The following is a 19,533-nucleotide window of genomic DNA, read 5'->3' as shown; positions in this document are numbered from 1 at the left end:
AATTAAGGACCATTTCATTTGTCAATTCTCGATATTGCCGTGTTGAATATTCTCTATCTCGGGAATAAGGCTTGTTTTGGTGGTGGGTGGGGGGAGGGGAAGCTCGTTCCCACAGCTAACTAATGGGGGAAGGAGGGACCACATAGCTCATTTAACAAGGGAACATTACTCCAACCATTTCCATATTTCTGTCTAACCCTATAACTATTACATCAATTACAGCACATCAGAATCTCGGACTGCCTGTCACCAGTATGGCTGAAGTTCCAAACCCGACAGAAGATCCAAGATCTTCAAGGAAAATGAGAATGGGTGCAGGTAGGTTCTCATTTTTGTTTAAAATTTGAATTCTATCCTGACAGAATTCCGATGTCAAGCAAGAACCCGGCACTCAAACAGGGAGAGGGAACAGCACAGGCACTGCAGAGAGGGGAGTGGGTGACCATCTAGAAAGCACCGCAGTTACAGGTAGTGACCAGAGTCCTGGAACCATCCAGTAGGTACCTGGTGTTGGGAATTGTAATGAGGATAGAGTGATTCAGTGGAGGGTCTTCCCAAGCAGTAGTGTGGCACCAATGAGCACGAAGCTACCCCCAGTGAGGCAGGTGGGGCACAAGAGTAGGTGAGCAACAGTGGTGGGAGATTCGATAGTCGGGAATTGACAGACTCTTCTGCAGCCCTGAGCAGGTCCCTCATAGAAACATAGAAGATAGGAGCAGGAGTAGGCCATTCGGCCCTTCGAGCCTGCTCCGCCATTCAACGAGGTCATGGCTGATCATCCAAACCCTAGCACCCGGTCCCTACACCGACAGCCATCCCACCCAAGCCCTAACCCCGTAACCCCACATATTTAATCCCCCCTAACACTAAGGGCCAATTTTTTTTTTTTTTATCATGGCCAATCAACCTAACCCGCACATCTTTGGACTGTGGGAGGAAACCGGAGCACCTGGAGGAAACCCACGGGAACACGGGGAGAATGTGCAAACTCCACACAGACAGTCACCCGAGGCCGGATTTGAACCCGGGTCCCTGGCGCTGTGAGGCAACAGTGCTAACCACTATGCCACCGTGCTGCCTGTAATGGTAAGTTGCCTCCCTGGTGTCAGAGTGGGGAACATCCTGGAACGGGTAGATCCATCTCAGCAAAGGAAAGCAGACAATATTCATGGTCGGAACCAATAACACAAGATAGAAAGATAGATATTCGTTTTTGAAATTTTTTTTTAATACGCGTTGACAATTTACTAAAAGAATTAAGATGCCAACTAAAAACCCACAATAGTGTTTACATAATACATAAATACTGGCAAGTCTGCCGTTGCCTGATTTTTCAATTACAATAAGTAATATCTGTTTGAGAGAGACAGATTGATGAACCGGGTAACTGGGGCGAATTGGTCACGTCACTTGTGGGGAAGCTCGCCGAGTCTCCAATTCAAGGTTAAATTAGTGAACATTGAGAGATACAAGGGGTGGTCAGGAAAGTTTGGAACAGATCAGATTCGGTGAAGGCAAGTTGTGGTCGACAAATTTCACAGAATCACACAGTGCAGATAGAGGCCATTTCGGCCCATCGAGCCTGCACTGACACATATCCCACCCGATCCCCGTAACCCCTACACCAACACATATCCCACCCTATCCGCGTAACCCCACGTATTTAATCCCCCTAACACTAAGGGTCAATTTATCATAGCCAATCAACCTAACCCGCACATCTTTGGACAAATTTGATCGTTTTTTTCCAAGACTATATAAATAGAATTAGTGTATCACTTGCGATGTATTTTGATCTTTTAGAAGAGGTTTGATAATGTGGCTCACAGGCGGAAATGTAGCCGCCTGGATAGAAAATCGCTTGTGTGTTTAGTATTCTCCATTTTCTTGTGCCAGATCCAAACTCTACAATCACTGAGCTCCTAACAAAGTGTGCCGATTACCAGCTGTTCCAGTTGACCAAATTCTACTGGGACAGACTAGAGCAGGCGGTTGAAGGAGGGGTGGACGGAGTCAGCTCACTGTTAACATACGAGAGGCACTTCAGTGGACAAGAACATCGGGTAAGTGGGAGGACACAGCGTCTGAAATATTTCAGTATCACGGAACTGACAGGATATCAGATCTTGGTCTCATAGAATGTTACTGAAAAGAAACAGCAGCAGCTTGTATTTATACAGCGTCTTTAACATAGTCAAACATCCCAAGGGGCTTCACAGGAGCGTTAGCTAATAACATTTGACACCGAGCCACATAGGGAGATATTAGGACAGTTGACCAAAACCTTGCTTAAAGAGGTAGGTTTTAAGGAGCGTCTTAAAGGGCGAGAGCGAGATAGAGGCGGAGAGATTTAGGAAGGGAATTATAGAACTTGGGTTCTTGGCAGCTGAAGGCACGGCCACCAATGGTGGAGCAGTGAAAATTGGGGATGTGGAAAAGGCCAGAATTGGAGGAGTGCCGAGATCTCGGAGGGTTGTGGTGCTGGCGGAGGTTAGAGAGATGGAGAGGGGTGAAACCATCAAGGGGTTTGAAAACCAGGATGGACTATAAACAAAGTGATCTAGAAAGCCTTATGGAATGCATTCCCCACTTAGACTACATTTTATGGCCTGGAGTTTCTCTTAAATTTCCAGCTCAATTCATCCGAAATCGGCCAAGTCAGTGCCAAAGATTGCGGAATTTCAGGTGCAAGTTACGTTCAGCACAAATCCAGTTTCTGTGATATTTTGCCGGTGAGGTGTTGCTGGACCAGGAGCTAGTGCAGGTCAGTGAGCACAGGGGTGATGGACTGGGTGTGAGTTACGATACAGGCAGCAGAGATGTGGAAGAGCTCAAGTCTACGGAGGGTGCAAGGTGGGAGATCAGCCAGGGGTCTAGAGGTAACACAGGCATGGATGAGGGTTTCAGCAGCAGGTGAGCGGAGGCAGGGGCTGAAACAAAGCAAATAGGAAATAGAGAAGAAACTGGAAATCTGAAACAACAACAGAAAACTGGAACAAAGCCAGCGGATTGGTCAGTAACACTGCAGAGAAAGGACAGGGTAACAGTTTGGATATAACCCTTTGTGGACTGAAAACAAAGGGAAGCGATCATTTTAGTGGGACTCTGAAAAGGAGAAACCAGAAAAAATACACAGGTGTTCAGGTGAAGGTCATGAGCTGACTCAGCTGCAATTTACCTCAGGAAAGATTAAAAAAATCTGCGGCTTAAATGAATGAATTTCAAGTAAAAAAAAAAAAGGCCGAAAATGTTAAAATGATGAAACTGTAAAACCCAAATAGCGAAGCTAACGGAAAAACCAGGTCATTCTGCCCATCGTCGCTCTACAGGGTTTTTCCCTCTCCCCATGAATCATCAGGAGTCAAATATAACTGAGGAGGTGCACAGCCGGCAGCAGCTCCCATTGTGCAACGCCACTCACCCTGAGAACACATCAGGACATTGCCAGCAAGGAGCCCATAATATTCACACACACTTGCCTTTAATCGAATCGAACTAGATAGAAATGGTAATCAGGCAGAGTCTATAACAGGAGGCCAATCTGCAGATACGTACCAAAGTATCCCAACCTCCTGCTCACTGCCTGTTACTGTTAATATCCCACCTAGTCTAATCCCAACCTCCTGCTCACTGCCCATTACTGTTAATATCCCACCTAGTCTAATCCCAACCTCCTGCTCACTACCCATTACTGCCAATATCCCACCTAGTCTAATTCCAACCTCCTGCTCACTGCCTGTTACTGTTAATATCCCACCTAGTCTAATCCCAACCTCCTGCTCGCTGCCCATTACTGCCAATATCCCACCTAGTCTAATTCCAACCTCCTGCTCACTGCCCATTACTGCCAATATCCCACCTAGTCTAATTCCAACCTCCTGCTCACTGCCCATTACTGTTAATATCCCACCTAGCGGGAACGGTAGTGTAGTGGTATGTCACTGGGCTAGTTTTTTAAAAATTCATTGATGGGATGTGGGTGTCGCTGGCTAGGCCTGCATTTAGTGCCCATCCCTAATTGCCCTTGAGAAGATGGTGGTGAGCCGCCGCCTTGAACCGCTGCAGTCCATATGGTGTAGGTACACCCACAATGCTGTTAGGAAGGGAGTTCCAGGATTTTGGCCCAGCGACAGTGAAGGAACGGCGATACAGGTCCAAGTCAGGATGGTGTGTGGCTTGGAGGGGAACTTGTAGGTGGTGATGTTCCCATGCGTCTGCTGCCCTTGTCCTTCTAAGTGGTAGAGGTTGCGGGTTTGGAAGGTGCTGTTGAAGGAGCTTTGGCGAGTTGCTACAGTGCATCTAGTAATCCAGAGGCCTGGACTAATGATCCGGAGACGTGAGTTCAAATCCCACCACGGCAGCTGGGGAATTTAAATTTTTTTAATAAAATAAATCTGGAATAAAAAATGCTAGTATCAGTAATGGTGATCATGGAACTATTGGATTGTTGTAAAAAACCTATCTGGTTCATTCATGTCCTTTTTTTAGGGAAGGAAATCTGCTGTCCTTACCTGGTCTGGCCTATGTGACTCCAGACCAGCAATGTGGTTGACTCTTAACTGCCCTCTGAAATGGCCCAGCAAGTCACTTGATTGTAACTAACCGCTACGAAACAAAATAATAAGAATGAAGCATGACGGACCACCCGGCATCGACCTCGGCACCAGCTACGGACACGGGACCGCTCACCCAGCCCAGTCAACCCTGCAAAGTCCTCCTCACCAACATCTGGGGACTTGTGCCAAAATTGGGAGAGCTGTCCCACAGACTAGCCAAACAACAGCCTGACATCGTCATACTCACAGAATCATACCTTTCAGCCAATGTCCCAAACTCCTCCACCACCATCTCTGGGTATGTCCTGTCCCACCGGCAGGACAGACCCACCAGGGGTGGCGACACAGTGGTATACAGTTGGGAAGGAGTGGCCCTGGGAGTCCTCAACATTGACTCTGGACCCCATGAAGTCTCATGGCTTCAGCTTAAGCATGGGCAAGGAAACCTCCTGCTGATTACCACCTACCGCCCTCCCTCAGCTGATGAATCAGTACTCCTCCGTGTTGAACACCACTTGGAAGAAGCACTGAGTACCAAGGGCACAGAATGTACTCTGGGTGGGGGACTTCAATGTTCATCACCAAGAGTGGCATAGAAACATAGAAGATAGGAGCAGGAGTAGGCCATTCGGCCCCTCGAGCCATTCAATGCGATCATGGCTGATCATCCAAATTCAGTACCTGGTCCCTGCCCTCTCCCCATACCCCTTGATCCCTTTAGCCTTAAGAAATATGTCCAACTCCTTCTTGAATATATTTAATATATTGGCCTCTACTGCCTTCTGTGGTAGAGAATTCCACAGGTTCACCACTCTGGGTGAAGAAATTCCTCCTAATTTCTGTCCTAAATGGCTCAGTAGCACCACTACTGACCGAGCTGGCCGAGTCCTGAAGGACATAACTGCCAGTCTGGGCCTGCGACAGGTGGTGAGAGAACCAACACGAGGGGGAAAACCTGCTTGACATTGTCCTCGCCAATCTACGTGTCACAGATGCATCTGTCCATGACAGTATTGGCAGCAGTGACCACCGCACAGTCATTGTGGAGACGAAGTCCCGTCTTCACACTGAACACCCTCCATCATGTTGTGTGGCACTACCACCGTGCTAAATGGAATAGATTCAGAACAGATCCAGCAGCTCAAAACTGGGCATCCATGAGGTGCTGTGGGACATCAGCAGCAGAATTATATTACACCACAATCTGTAACCTCATGGCCCAGCATATCCCTCACTCTACCATTACCATCAAGCCAGGTGACCAACCCTGGTTCAACAATGAGTGTAGAAGAGCATGCCAGGAGCAGCGCCAAGCGTACCTAAAAATGAGGTGCCAACCTGGGCAAGCTGCAACACCGAAGCAACTAAAAAGCCGAAGCAGCATGCTATATAGACAGAGCTAAGCGATCCCACAATCAACGGATCAGATCAAAGCTGTGCAGTCCTGCCACATCCAGTCGTGAATGGTGGTGGGCCATTAAACAACTAACGGGAGGAGGAGGCTCCAAGAATATCCCCATCCTCAATGATGGTGGAGCCCAGCACGAGTGTAAAAGACAAGGCTGAAGCGTTTGCAACCAACTTCAGCCAGAAGTGCCGAGTGGATGATCCATATCGGCCTACTCCCGAGGACCCCACCATCACCGAAGCCATTCTTCAGCCAATTCGATTCACTCCACGTGATATCAAGAAACGGCTGAGCGCGCTGGATACAGCAAAGGCTATGGGCCCCGACAACATCCCGGCTATCGTGCTGAAGACTTGTGGTCCAGAACTAGCCGCGCCTCTAGCCAAGCTGTTCCAGTACAGTTACAACACTGGCATCTATCCGACAATGTGGAAAACTGCCCAGGTATGTCCTGTCCACAAAAAGCAGGACAAATCCAATCCGCCAATTACCGCCCCATCAGTCTACTCTTATCAGCAAAGTGATGGCAGGTGTCGTCTACAGTGCTATCAAGCATCACTTACTCACCAATAACCTGCTCACTGATGCCCAGTTTGGGTTCCGCCAGGACCACTCAGCTCCTGACCTCATTACAGCCTTAGAGTCATAGAGTAATACAGCACGGATAGAGGCCCTTCGGCCCATCGTGTCCGCGCCGGCCATCAAGCCCTGTCTAATCTAATCCCATATTCCAGCATTTGGCCCGTAGCCTTGTATGCTATGGCATTTCAAGTGCACATCCAAATGCTTCTTAAATGTTGTGAGGGTTTCTGCCTCCACAACCCTTTCAGGCAGTGAGTTCCAGACTCCAACCACCCTCTGGGTGAAAAAGTTCTTTCTCAAATCCCCTCTAAACCTCCCGCCCTTTACCTTGAATCTATGCCCCCTAGCTATTGACCCCTCTACTAAGGGAAAAAGCTCCTCAGCATCCATCCTATCTATGCCCCTCATAATTTTGTACACCTCAATCATGTCCCCCCTCAGTCTCCTCTGCTCCAAGGAAAACAAACCCAATCTGCCCAGTCTCTCTTCATAGCTGAAGCGCTCCAGCCCTGGTAACATCCTGGTGAACCTCCTCTGCACCCTCTCTAACGCGATCACATCCTTCCTGTAGTGTGGCGACCAGAACTGCACACAGTATTCCAGCTGTGGCCTAACCAGTGTTTTATACAGCTCCATCATAACCTCCTTGCTCTTATATTCAATGCCTCGGCTAATGAAGGCAAGTATCCCATATGCCTTTTTTACCACCTGTTCCACCGCCTTCAGGGATCTGTGTACTTGCACACCCAGATCCCTCTGACCCTCCGTCTTGCCTAGGGTCTTTCCATTCATTGTGTATTCCTTTGCCTTGTTAGTCCCCCCCAAAGTGCATCACCTCGCACTTTTCCGGGTTAAATTCCATTTGCCACTGTTCCGCCCATCTGACCAACCCATCTATATCGTCCTGCAGACTGAGGCTACCCTCCTCGCTATTTACCACCCTACCAATTTTTGTATCATCCGCGAACTTACTGATCATACCCTTTACATTCATATCCAAGTCATTAATGTAGACCACAAACAGCAAGGGACCCAGCACCGATCCCTGTGGTACCCCACTGGCAATCTGTGTGTAGAGCCAGATGATGTAGGCGGGGTTTTAAATGAATTTTTTGCATCTGTGTTCACTATGGAGAAAGACGATGCAGACATAGAAATCGGGCAAGGGGGCTGTGACATACTTGAACATATTAGCATCGAGAGGGAGGAGGCGCTAGCGGTTTTAGCAGGCCAAAAAGTGGATAAATCCCCAGGCCCGGACGAGATGTATCCCAGGCTGCTGTGGGAGGCAAAGGAGGAGATTGCAGGGGCTCTGACACAAATTTTCAGAACCTCTCTGGCCACAGGGGATGTACCAAAGGACTGGAGAACAGCTAATGTAGTACCATTATACAAGAAGGGTAGCAGGGATAAACCAGGGAATTACAGGCCAGTGAGCCTGTAGGGAAATTATTGGAAAAAATTCTGAGGGACAAAATTAGTCTCCACTTGGAGAGGCAAGGATTAATCGGGGATAGTCAGCATAGCTTTGTCAAGGGTAAATCATGTCTGACAAATCTGATTGAATTTTTCGAGGGGGTGACTAGGGGGGTGGATGAGGGAAATGCTGTGGATGTGGTTTACATGGACTTCAGTAAAGCTTTTGACAAAGTCCCGCATAGGAGACTGGTCAAGAAGGTAAGAGCCCATGGGATCCAGGGTGCCTTGGCGCGTTGGATCCTAAACTGGCTGAGTGGCAGGAGGCAGAGGGTGATGGTCGAAGGTTGCTTTTGTGACTGGAAGCCTGTGTCCAGTGGGGTACCTCAGGGATCGGTGCTGGGTCCCTTGTTGTTTGTGATCTACATAAATGATTTGGATGAGAATGTAAAAGGTATGATCAGTAAGTTCGCAGATGACACGAAAATTGGTGGGGTGGTAAATTGTGAGGAGGAAAGCCTCAGGCTACAGGACGATATAAACGGGTTGGTCAGATGGGCGGAAAAGTGGCAAATGGAATTTAACCCTGAAAAGTGCGAGGTGATGCATTTTGGACGGACAAATAAGGCAAGGGAATACACAATGAGTGGTAGGACCCTAGGAAGTACAGAGGGTCAGCGGGACCTTGGTGTACATGTACATAGATCCCTGAAGGCAGCGGAACAGGTAGATAAGGTGGTTAAAAAGGCATATGGGATACTTGCCTTCATTAGCCGAGGCATAGAATATAAGAGCAGGGAGGTTATGATGGAGCTGTACAAAACGCTGGTGAGGCCACAGCTGGAGTACTTTGTGCAGTTCTGGTCGCCTCACTATAGGAAGGATGTGATTGCTTTGGAGAGGGTGCAGAGAAGATTCACCAGGATGTTACCTGGGATGGAGTGCCTCCGCTATGAAGAGAGGCTGGACAGGCTGGGGTTGTTTTCCTTGGAGCAAAGAAGGCTGAGGGGGGACCTGATTGAGGTGTACAAAATGATGAGGGGCCTAGATAGGGTAGATAAAGAGGAACGTTTCCCCTTAGTAGGGGGGTCAATAACAAGGCATAGATTCAGGGTAAGGGGCAGGAGATTTAGAGGGGATTTGAGGAGGAACTTTTTCACCCAGAGGGTGGTTGGAATGTGGAACTCACTGCCTGAAAGGGTGGTAGAGGCAGGAACCCTCACAACATTCAAGAAGCATTTGGATGAGCACTTGAAATGCCATTGCATACAAGGCTATGGACCAAATGCTGGAAAATGGGATTAGACTGGACAGGGATGGATGGGCGGCGCAGACACGATGGGCCGAAGGGCCTCTTTCTGTGCTGTAAAACTCTATGACTCTATGACAGGCTTCCAGTCACAAAAACAACTTTCGACCATCACCCTCTGCCTTCTGCCACTAAGCCAGTTTTGTATCCAATGTGCCAAGGCACCCTGGATTCCATGGGCTCTTACCTTCTTGACCAGTCTCCTGTGCGGGACTTTATCAAAGGCCTTACTGAAATCCATGTATACCACATCCACTGCGTTACCCTCATCCACACACCTAGTCACCCCCTCAAAAAATTCAATCAAATTAGTCAGACATGATCTTCCCTTGACAAGGCCATGTTGACTATCCCTGATTAATCCTTGCCTCTCCAAGTGGAGACATATTTTGTCCCTCAGGATTTTTTCCAATAATTTTCCTACCACTGATGTTAGGCTCACTGGCCTGTAGTTCCCTGGTTTTTCCCTACTACCCTTCTTGAATAATGGTACTACATTAGCGGTTCTCCAGTCCTCTGGCACATCCCCTGTGGCCAGAGAGGTCCTGAATATATGTGTTAGAGCCCCCGCAATCTCCTCCTTTGCCTCACACAGCAGCCTGGGATACATTTCATCCGGGCCTGGGGATTTATCCATTTTTAGGCCAGCTAAAACTGCCAATACCTCCTCCCTCTCGATGTTAATATGTTCGAGCATATCATAGTCCCCCCGCCCTATTTCTATGTCTACATCGTCCTTCTCCATAGTGAAAACAGATGCAAAAAATTCATTTAGAACCCCTCCTACATCTTCCGGCTCCACACACAGATTGCCACTTTTGTCCCTAATGGGCCCTATTTTTTCCCTAGTTATCCTCTTACCCTTAATATACTTATAAAACATCTTCGGATTTTCCTTTTATTTTGCTCGCCAGTGTTATTTCATGGCCCCCCCCTTGATCTCCTAATTTCGTTTTTAAGTATCCCCCTGCACTTTTTGTACTCCTAGGGCTTCCTCCGTCTATAGCCTTTTGTATCTACCGAAAGCCCTCCTTTTTTTCCTAATCCATTCTCGTATATCCCCTGACATCCAAGGTTCCCTGTGGTTTTTGGAACCACCCTTGACCTTTACGGGAACATGTTGCCATTGTATGATCTCAATCTCCCTTCTGAAAGCCTCCCATTGCTCTGATGCGGATTTTCCTACAAGTAGCTGATCCCAGTCCATTTTGGCCAGATCCTGCCTTATCCTATTAAAATCGGCCTTCCCCCAATTTAGAACCTTTATTTCCGGCCCATCCCTGTCCTTTTCCATGACCACCTTAAAGCTTACCATATCATGGTCACTATCACCAAAGTGCTCACCTACTAGCACTTTTTCCACTTGGCCGGCCACATTCCCTAGAATTAGGTCCAGTACCGCCCCCTCTCTTGTAGGACTTTCTACATGCTGGCTCAAAAAGCTCTCCTGGATGCACTTTAAGAATTCTACACCCTCTGAACCTTTCACACTCTGACTATCCCAGTTAATATTGGGGAAGTTGAAATCCCCCATTATTATTACCCTATTATTTGCACATTTCTCTGAGATTTGCCTACATATCCGTTCCTCTATCTCCCCCTGACTGTTTGGAGGCCTATAGTACACTCCCAGCAAAGTGCTTGCCCCCTTTTTGTTTTTAAGCTCCACCCATATGGCCTCATTAGAGGACCCTGCTAATATATCATCCCTCCTTACTGCAGCAATTGACTCCTTAATTAATATTGCGACACCCCCTCCTCTTATACCTCCCCCTCTCTCGCCTATCTTGCCCTTCCCTCAACCATGTCTCCGTGATAGCAACAATATCATACTCCCATGTGTTTACCAACACCTTCAGTTCATCCACCTTATTTGCAAGACTCCTTGCATTAAAATAGATGCCATCCAGCCTTGCCCTTATATATTTGCCCTGTCTACCAAGCTGACTTGTTTTTTTCTCTATAATTGGCAGCACATCCCCCCACCCCCCCCTATTTCAGCTCCCCTCTGTATCCCATCCCCCTGCCAAGTTAGTTTAAACCCCCCCCCCCCCAAACAGTGCTAGCAAACCTCCCCGCAAGGATATTTGTCCCGCTCTGGTTCAGGTGCAACCCGTCCGACTTGTACAAGTCCCACCTTTCCCAGAAGCAGGCCCAGTGATCCAGGAAAGTAAAACCCTCCCCTCTACACCAACTCTTTAGCCACGCATTCATCTGCTCTATCCTCCCATTCCTATACTTACTAGCACGTGGCACTGGGAGTAATCCAGAGATTACAACCTTTGAGGTCCTGCTCTTTAATCTGTTACCTAGCTCCCTAAATTCTTGATGCAGGACCTCATCCCTCTTTTTACCTATGTCGTTGGTACCAATGTGGACCACGACCACTGGCTGTTCACCCTCCCCCTCCAGAATGCCCTGCAGCCGCTCAGTGACATCCTTGACCCTGGCACCAGGGAGGCAACAAACCATCCTGGATTCACGTCTACGGCCACAGAAACGCCTATCTGTTCCCCTTACTATAGAATCCCCTACCACTTTTGCTCTCCCACTCTTTTTTCCCCCCTTCCTGGGCAGCAGGAGCACCCCCAGTGCCAGGAAGTTGGCTGCTGCTGCCTTCCCCTGGTGAGTCATCCCCCTCAACAGTATCCAAAGCGGTATACTTGTTTGAAAGGGGGATGTCCGCAGGGGTTCCCTGCACTACCTGCCTGCCTTTGTTGCTCTGCCTGATGGTCACCCCCTGTGCTGCCCTACCCTGAGGCGTGAACAACTCGCTAAACGTGCTATCCACGAGCCTCTCGGCATCGCGCATGCTCCAAAATTCATCCACCCGCAGCTCGAGCGCCGCAATGCGGTCTGCAAGTAGCTGCAGCTGGATGCATTTCCCGCACACATGGTCGTCGGGGACACTGGCAGCGTCCCTGATTTCCCACATGGAGCAAGAGGAGCAGAACACGGGTCTGAGCTCTCCTGCCATGACTTACTCCTTTTAATTAATTAAAAAATTTATTCCATACCCCAGTTACAGGTATACTCTAGGGTGCTTTATTTACCAACTGTCCCCACTACACCAGAGACCCTAGAAATTTAACACCACAGAAGTCAAGCTTGTATTGAAAAGAGAGAAATACTCACCAACCAATCACTTACCTGCTCCCTGGTGACGTCACACACTGATTACTTTTGACCTCTCTCCTCTGCTGTTGATTTGGTGCGCCTCTGCCTTCGCGCCGGTTTTTAAGCCGGGCTCCTCCTCCGCTGCTGCTCTCCCCCGAACTGGTCGGGCCTCTGCCTTCGCGCCGGTTTTTAAGCCGGGCTCCTCCTCCACTGCTGCTCTCCCCCGAACTGGTCGGGCCTCTGCCTTCGCGCCGGTTTTTAAGCCGGGCTCCTCCTCCGCTGCTGCTCTCCCCCGAACTGGTCGGGCCTCTGCCTTCGCGCCGGTTTTTAAGCCGGGCTCCTCCTCCGCTGCTGCTCTCCCCCGAACTGGTCGGGCCTCTGCCTTCGCGCTGGTTTTTAAGCCGGGCTCCTCCTCCGCTGCTGCTCTCCCCCGAACTGGTCGGGCCTCTGCCTTCGTGCCGGTTTTTAAGCCTTGGTCCAAACATGGTCAAGAAGAGCTGAATTCCAGAGGTGAGGCGAGAATGACTGCCCTTGATATCGAGGCAGCATTTGACCGAGTGTGGCATCAAGGAGCCCTAGTAAAACTGAAGTCAATGGGAATCGGGGGGAAAACTCTCGACTGGCTGGAGTCATACCTAGCACAAAGGAAGATAGTTATGGTGGTTGAAGGTCAATCATCACAGCCCAGGACATCGCTGCAGGAGTTCCTCATGGCAGTGTCGTAGGCCCAACATCTTCAGCTGCTTCATCAATGACCTTCCCTCCCAACATAAGGTCAGAAATGGGGATGTTCGCTGATGACTGCACAGTGTTCAGTGCCATTCACAACTCCGCAGTTAATGAAGCAGTCCATGCCCGCATGCAACAAGACCTGAACGACGTTCAGGCTTGGTCTGATAAGTGGCAGGTAACATTCGTGCCACAGAAGTGCCAGGCAATTACTATCTTCAACAAGCGAGAGTCTAACCACCTCCCCTTGACATTCAATGGCATTACCATCGCTGAATCTCCCACCATCAACATCCTGGGGGTCACCATTAACCAGAAACTTAACTGGACCAGCCACACACATACTGTGGTAACAAGAGCAGGTCAGAGGCTGGGTATTCTGTGGTGAGTGTCTCACCTCCTGACTCCCCAAAGCCTTTCCAGCATCTACAAGGCACAAGTCAGGAGTGTGATGGAATACTCTCCACTTGCCTGGATGAGTGCAGCTCCAACAACACAAGAAGCTCGACACCAGGACAAAGCAGCCCGCTTGATTGGCACCCCACCCACCACCTTAAACGTTCACTCCCTCCACCACCGGCGTACCGTGGCTGCAGTGTGTACCATCTACAAGATGCACTGCAGCAACTCGCCAAGGCTTCTTCGGCAGCACCTCCCAAACCCGCAACCTCTTCCACCAAGAAGGACACGGGCATCAGACGCATGGGAACACCACCACCTCCAAGTCACACACCCTCCTGACTTAGAAATATATCGCCGTTCCTTCATTGTCGCTGGGTCAAAATCCTGGAACTCCCTCCCTGTGGGAGTACCTTCACCACACGGACTGCAGCAGTTTAAGAAGGTGGTTCACCACCACCTTCTCAAGGGCAACTAGGGATGGGCAATAAATGCTGCCATTCCCAGCGACGCCCTGATCCCATAAACTAAAGTCTAATCCCAACCTCCTGCTCACTGCCCATTACGGTTAATATCCCACCGAGTCTAGTCCCAACATCCTGCTCACTACCCATTACCGTTAATATCCCACCGAGTCTAATCCCAACACCCAGCTCACTACCCATTAGTTAATATCCCACCTAGTCTGATCACAACCTCCTGCTCACTACCCATTACCGTTGATATCCCACCTAGCCTAATCCCAGCCTGTAAGTAGAAGAGGAAATGTCCTGCCCTGTGCTCTTGGTGTGGCATGTCACTCCTTGATGGGGGTGGGGGGTATCAGGAAATTGAACTCATTCAGTCTGGAAAACTCGTCCTTGCCTTTTTAACCTTCAAACTCAAACATTCCAATGCCCTGCTGGTCAACCTCCAATCCTCTACTCTGCACTTCAGCTCCTCCCACATCCTGCTCAGCTGTCACTCGTGCTCACTCATCTATATTCATTCGCAGTTCTCATGCCACCAGTATAAAATTTCCATGATCCTGTTTAAATCCCTTTTATGGCTTTGTCTCTTCTGATCTCTAAACTACTCAAGATACTCTACAACCTATCCCTGCCCCTATAATTCTCTCTCCCTTTCACTGTGGCCTCTTGTGCATCCCCCTCCTCCTTCACCCTACCAGCGGTGTCCGAGCGTTCAATTACCTTGGGATCCGCGCTCTGGATTTTACTGCACAAAACTATTCCTCCCGTGTTCAGTATGGATTAATACCTGGCCTGTGATTACATTCTGGGCACACAATAAAACTTTCAGACCTCATTACTGAACAGTTCTGTTTCGTCTTGTTTTCAGTATTTCTCTTTCACTTTGCTCCTCAATGTATTAATTATTGCTCTTTACAGAAAGTCACTGAGCTCGTGGAGCAGGGAAACAAGGCGGACAGTTCCAAACTTCTCCTAAATCTGGTGATGGAGAAAGGCTCTCGGGCTCGAAGGGTGATGTGGGAATCTTTTGCGAAAATGCGCCATGGGGTACCAAAGTTGGACAAAATACTGAGAGAAATACATGAACTTGGTACGGTAAAATCACTCACTGAATTCAATTTCTGATTTGAACACTGCCGATTTTACTATAATATTGGACACATCTGATTTCATCCTAACTGTTTTAAACAGGTACTGATCCATTTCGTTATATGAACATCGCACAAGGTTTAACCGAATTACCCAGTAACCTGAAAGGTATGTGATGAAATTGAAATTTCAAACTGTTTCAACCACTGCTTACTGCAGCTCTTTGTGTAGAAGTTGGCCAAGTCAGGGCATCCGAAGTTCAAAGGGTGGCGCAAATCACATTCAAGGTTATTTGGATTTAAATTAATCATCAAATCTTCTGCATAAATTGAAGTTACACTTCACTGAGTTTTGCATTATTGGTAAATTTGACAACATTGAGTAAATTTAGCTGCATGTCACAATCGGTTAGGATCCTCCGTAGCTGAGCGGCAGGATCCTGATACACTGTGAAACCCCACACACACCTGGCAGGATCCTGAGACACTGAAACCCCATACACACCTGGCAGGATCCTGAGACACTGAAACCCCATACACACCTGGCAGGATCCTGAGACACTGTGAAACCCCATACACACCTGGCAGGATCCTGATACACTGAAACCCCATACACACCAGGCAGGATCCTGATACACTGTGAAACCCCATACACACCTGGCAGGATCCTGATACACTGAAACCCCATATAGACCAGGCAGGATCCTGATACACTGAAACCCCATATACACCAGGCAGGATCCTGATACACTGAAACCCCATACACACCAGGCAGGATCCTGATGCACTGAAACCCCATACACACCAGGCAGGATCCTGATGCACTGAAACCCCATACACACCTGGCAGGATCCTGATTCACTGTGAAACCCCATATACACCAGGCAGGATCCTGATACACTGAAACCCCATACACACCTGGCAGGATCCTGATACACTGAAACCCCATACACACCTGGCAGGATCCTGATACACTGTGAAACCCCATACACACCTGGCAGGATCCTGATACACTGTGAAACCCCATACACACCTGGCAGGATCCTGATACACTGAAACCCCATACACACCTGGCAGGATCCTGATACACTGAGAAACCCCACACCTGGCAGGACCCTGATTCATTTTCAAGTCTGGAGCCTCTTGCCCATTTTCAGTCCAACAGCAACATATTTGTTAATTCCAAAACTGCATTTTCCAAAATTTAGACCAAAATGAAAGGAGGGGTTGGAAGCATTTGCCGAAGAAGTGAAAGTCTCTTCCTATTTTCTGTCTTCAGCTTAAACTGTGAGGGGAGTCATGGTGGTTTCTGCTTCTGTTCAGTCACATAACTGAGTTATAGAAACTTATACACCCAGCTGCTGTATGTGTAAAGCCACTGGAAAAACTGTTGGTCTTATCTGAAACACCAGGAACAGGAGAATGTTAATTGGCAGCAAAAGGCCATAAGGCCCAAATAAGCCTGTGTTGGAGCTGTTCCTACCGTGTGCGTGGTGTGTGTGCGTGCGCGCGTCGTTATAAGTTGACTAGTAGTACACACAGTACCCCAGATAACCTGCCCGAGGCCTGCTACAGCAACAGTGGAGCTCCTGTACATTCAGTCTGTCCCTCTCTCAGTGCACACAATACCCAGATAGCAAATATGCGCTAATCCGAGAGAACCAGCATGGATTTCTAACCGGTAAGTCATGTCTAACGAACCTAGTTGAAGTTTTTGAGCAGGTAACTGTAGTGTATGTACCTTGAAGAAGGAACTATATTCTGCAGCCCCTGTATACTGCAGTACCAGTAGTGACCACCCCTGTATATAAGCCTGTGTAGTAACTTTGTATAGTAGTTCCAGTTTTGTCTCCATTCAGTAAACACCTGTTATACCAACTTCTGCAGTCCATGTCTCAATTACACACGGACATTACAGTAACTACCGTGTTGGATAAGGGAGTGTTTAAGTCCGTTATTTATATGGACTTCTAGAAGGCATTCGACAAGGTTCCGCATAAGAGACTTGGATAGGGAATTGGTTTGGAGGTAGGAGACGGAGTAAGGATAATATGTAATGTACGCAAATTGGCAGGATGTGCCGAGTGGTGTCCCAAGGGGATCTGTGCTGGGTCTCAGCTTTGCACCATATTTATAAATGACTTAGATGAAGGAACAGAGCCCTATCCATGTTTGCTGATGGCACTAAGCTAGGTGGCACAGTAAGGAGTGTAGATGGGAACAGAAAGTTGTAAAGGGACATTGAGTGAGCAAAACTGTGGCAGATGGAGTTCAACATGGGAAGTGTGAGGTCATCGACTTTGGACCCAAGAAAGACCGATCAGATTATTTACGAAATGGTGAGAAGCTAGGAGCTGTGGAGGAGCCGAGAGATTTAGGGGTCCATGTACAGAAATCACTAAAAGCTAGTGGACAGGTTCAAAAACATATCATTAAACAGGCGAATGGAATGTTGGCCTTTATCTCGAGGGGGCTGGAATACAAAGGGGGGGGTGGAAGTGATGTCCGTGATATAACGCTCTGGTCAGACCCCATCTGGACACTGCGTTCAGTTCTGGGCACCGCACCTTGGGAAGGAGATATTAGCCTTCGATGGGGGGACAGCACAGATTCGGCAGAATGATACTGGGGATAAAAGGGTTAAATTATGAGGACAGGTTTCATAGACTAGGCTTGTATTCCCTTGAATATAGAAGATTAAGGGGTGATCTAATCGAGGTGTTGAAGGTGATTAAAGGAGTTGATAGTTTCTGTCGATCGACCCTATTTCCTCTGGTGGGGGGAGTCCAGAACAAGGGGGCGTAACCTTAAAATTTGAGCCAGGCCGTTCAGGGGTGATGTCAGGAAGCACTTCTTCACACAAAGGGTAGTAGAAATCTGGAACTCTTTTTCTCCCACCGCCGCCCACCCCCCCCAAAAAAGTTGTTGAGGCTGGGGGCCAATTGAAAATGTCAAAACTGAGTGCACAGCATCCCCCCGCCCCCCCCATGGTCTGATAGAATAACAGCAGAACAGCATTCACTCACAGTCCGTCCCTCTCCCAGTGACACGCAATATCCGACTGGCCATTTCTGCATCGTGGCGGTTTCACACATTTACCCACTAGAACCTCTCTTGCTGTACAACCTGATTCATGTGTGGATCTAGAATGAGATGTGAATAATACAGGGCAGCCCAGATAGTGTAACCATCATAGGGAAATAGCACCTTCATCCAACTCTCCAGGTTCAGTAAATGTTGGAATCACCTGAGCGTTTAATGTTCTTTGCAGCCATTGTTCACTTTCAGCTGAGATTCCCATGAACTGAGTTTAATTTCCTACACGTACCTGTTAAAGCTGTGGATTAAATCGTCTCAAGTTTAGTGAACAGCAAGGTGTTATTTCCAAGTCTTTATGTCAGTACAACTAACATTGAAACCACTTTCTGTCTGTTCTAATTGAAGATGTTCAACAGAAACACAAGGAAACACTCCGGGTACAAACTGAAACACTGAGAGAACACGATCCTAATAAAGGAGAAGGTTAAGGTTTTCCAGCTGGTTGATCAATACGCTGAGCTAACGGTCATTTCTACTGTTCGAGATCGGACACTTGTAGAACATGAACTGCTGGCAAGAGGCCGAGACCATGAAGAGTCGAGAAAGAAACATCTCCGGAGAGAACTGGAAAAAATCCGAACTGATCAGTTGTTCCAGAGCTGTTTTTGCCAGAGAGGATCCGAATCTGGGAGTTCCAGAGCAGTGAGCGGAGTCCCGGGGATTGGAAAAACAACAATGGTACAAAAGATTGTTTATGACTGGGCCACTGGGAAAATATACCCACACTTTCAATTTGTTTTCAGTTTCAAATTCCGGGATTTGAACGCTGTTAACTGTAGAATAAACCTGAGGAATCTGATACTGTATTTCTATCCTTACTTTGGGAATATTCTGGTAGAGCTGTGGAAGAACCCAGAGGTATTGCTGTTTATATTCGATGGTTTGGATGAATTCAAGGACAGGATCGATTTTGCTGACAATCGGAGAAGTACAGAACCTCAGCGAATTTTGTCGACATTAGACGTTGTGAAGCCCGCATACCAGGGTGCGACAATCCGTGTATTGCGTTGAAAACCTTCTGGTGCCACGCGGCTGGCACAATAGGTCGGGGAACGCCCATGGAGACATCGCAAAGGAGCGTGGTGCCCGCGGCCTGGAAGCTGACGTCAGCCGGTTGGAAACTCGACGGGACGGTTCTGTATGATTGAAGCTCTGGATCCGAAATCAGATCTTCAGCCATGCGAGCGTAGTCAATTCCAAGATGGACCGCCGCACGGGAGAGGCAATCTGCCACCAGGTTGTCTTTACCAGACACATGTTGAATGTCCGTAGTGAATTCCAAAATGAACGTCAGGTGACGTTGCTGACGCGCTGACCACGGTTCGGTGGTCTTTGACATGATGAAAGTCAGCGGCTTGTG

General features: G+C 48.3%; 1 pseudogene across 1 annotated transcript; it reads left to right on the top strand.

Annotated features, from left to right (window-relative positions):
- Positions 1-220: 220 nt before the first annotated feature.
- Positions 221-19,110, top strand: LOC147101961 (uncharacterized; annotated as a pseudogene). The gene is made up of 5 exons (XR_015073287.1): positions 221-318; positions 1,897-2,063; positions 14,905-15,076; positions 15,178-15,243; positions 18,519-19,110. The product of XR_015073287.1 is annotated as an uncharacterized LOC147101961 (transcript).
- The last annotated feature ends 423 nt before the right edge of the window (positions 19,111-19,533 follow it).

The sequence above is a fragment of the Somniosus microcephalus genome, chromosome 22 (assembly GCF_052327205.1).
Source record: "Somniosus microcephalus isolate GS21.2 chromosome 22, FLI_Smic_1.0, whole genome shotgun sequence".
NCBI classification, from domain to species: domain Eukaryota; kingdom Metazoa; phylum Chordata; class Chondrichthyes; order Squaliformes; family Somniosidae; genus Somniosus; species Somniosus microcephalus.
This window is presented reverse-complemented; position numbering and strand designations above follow the sequence as displayed.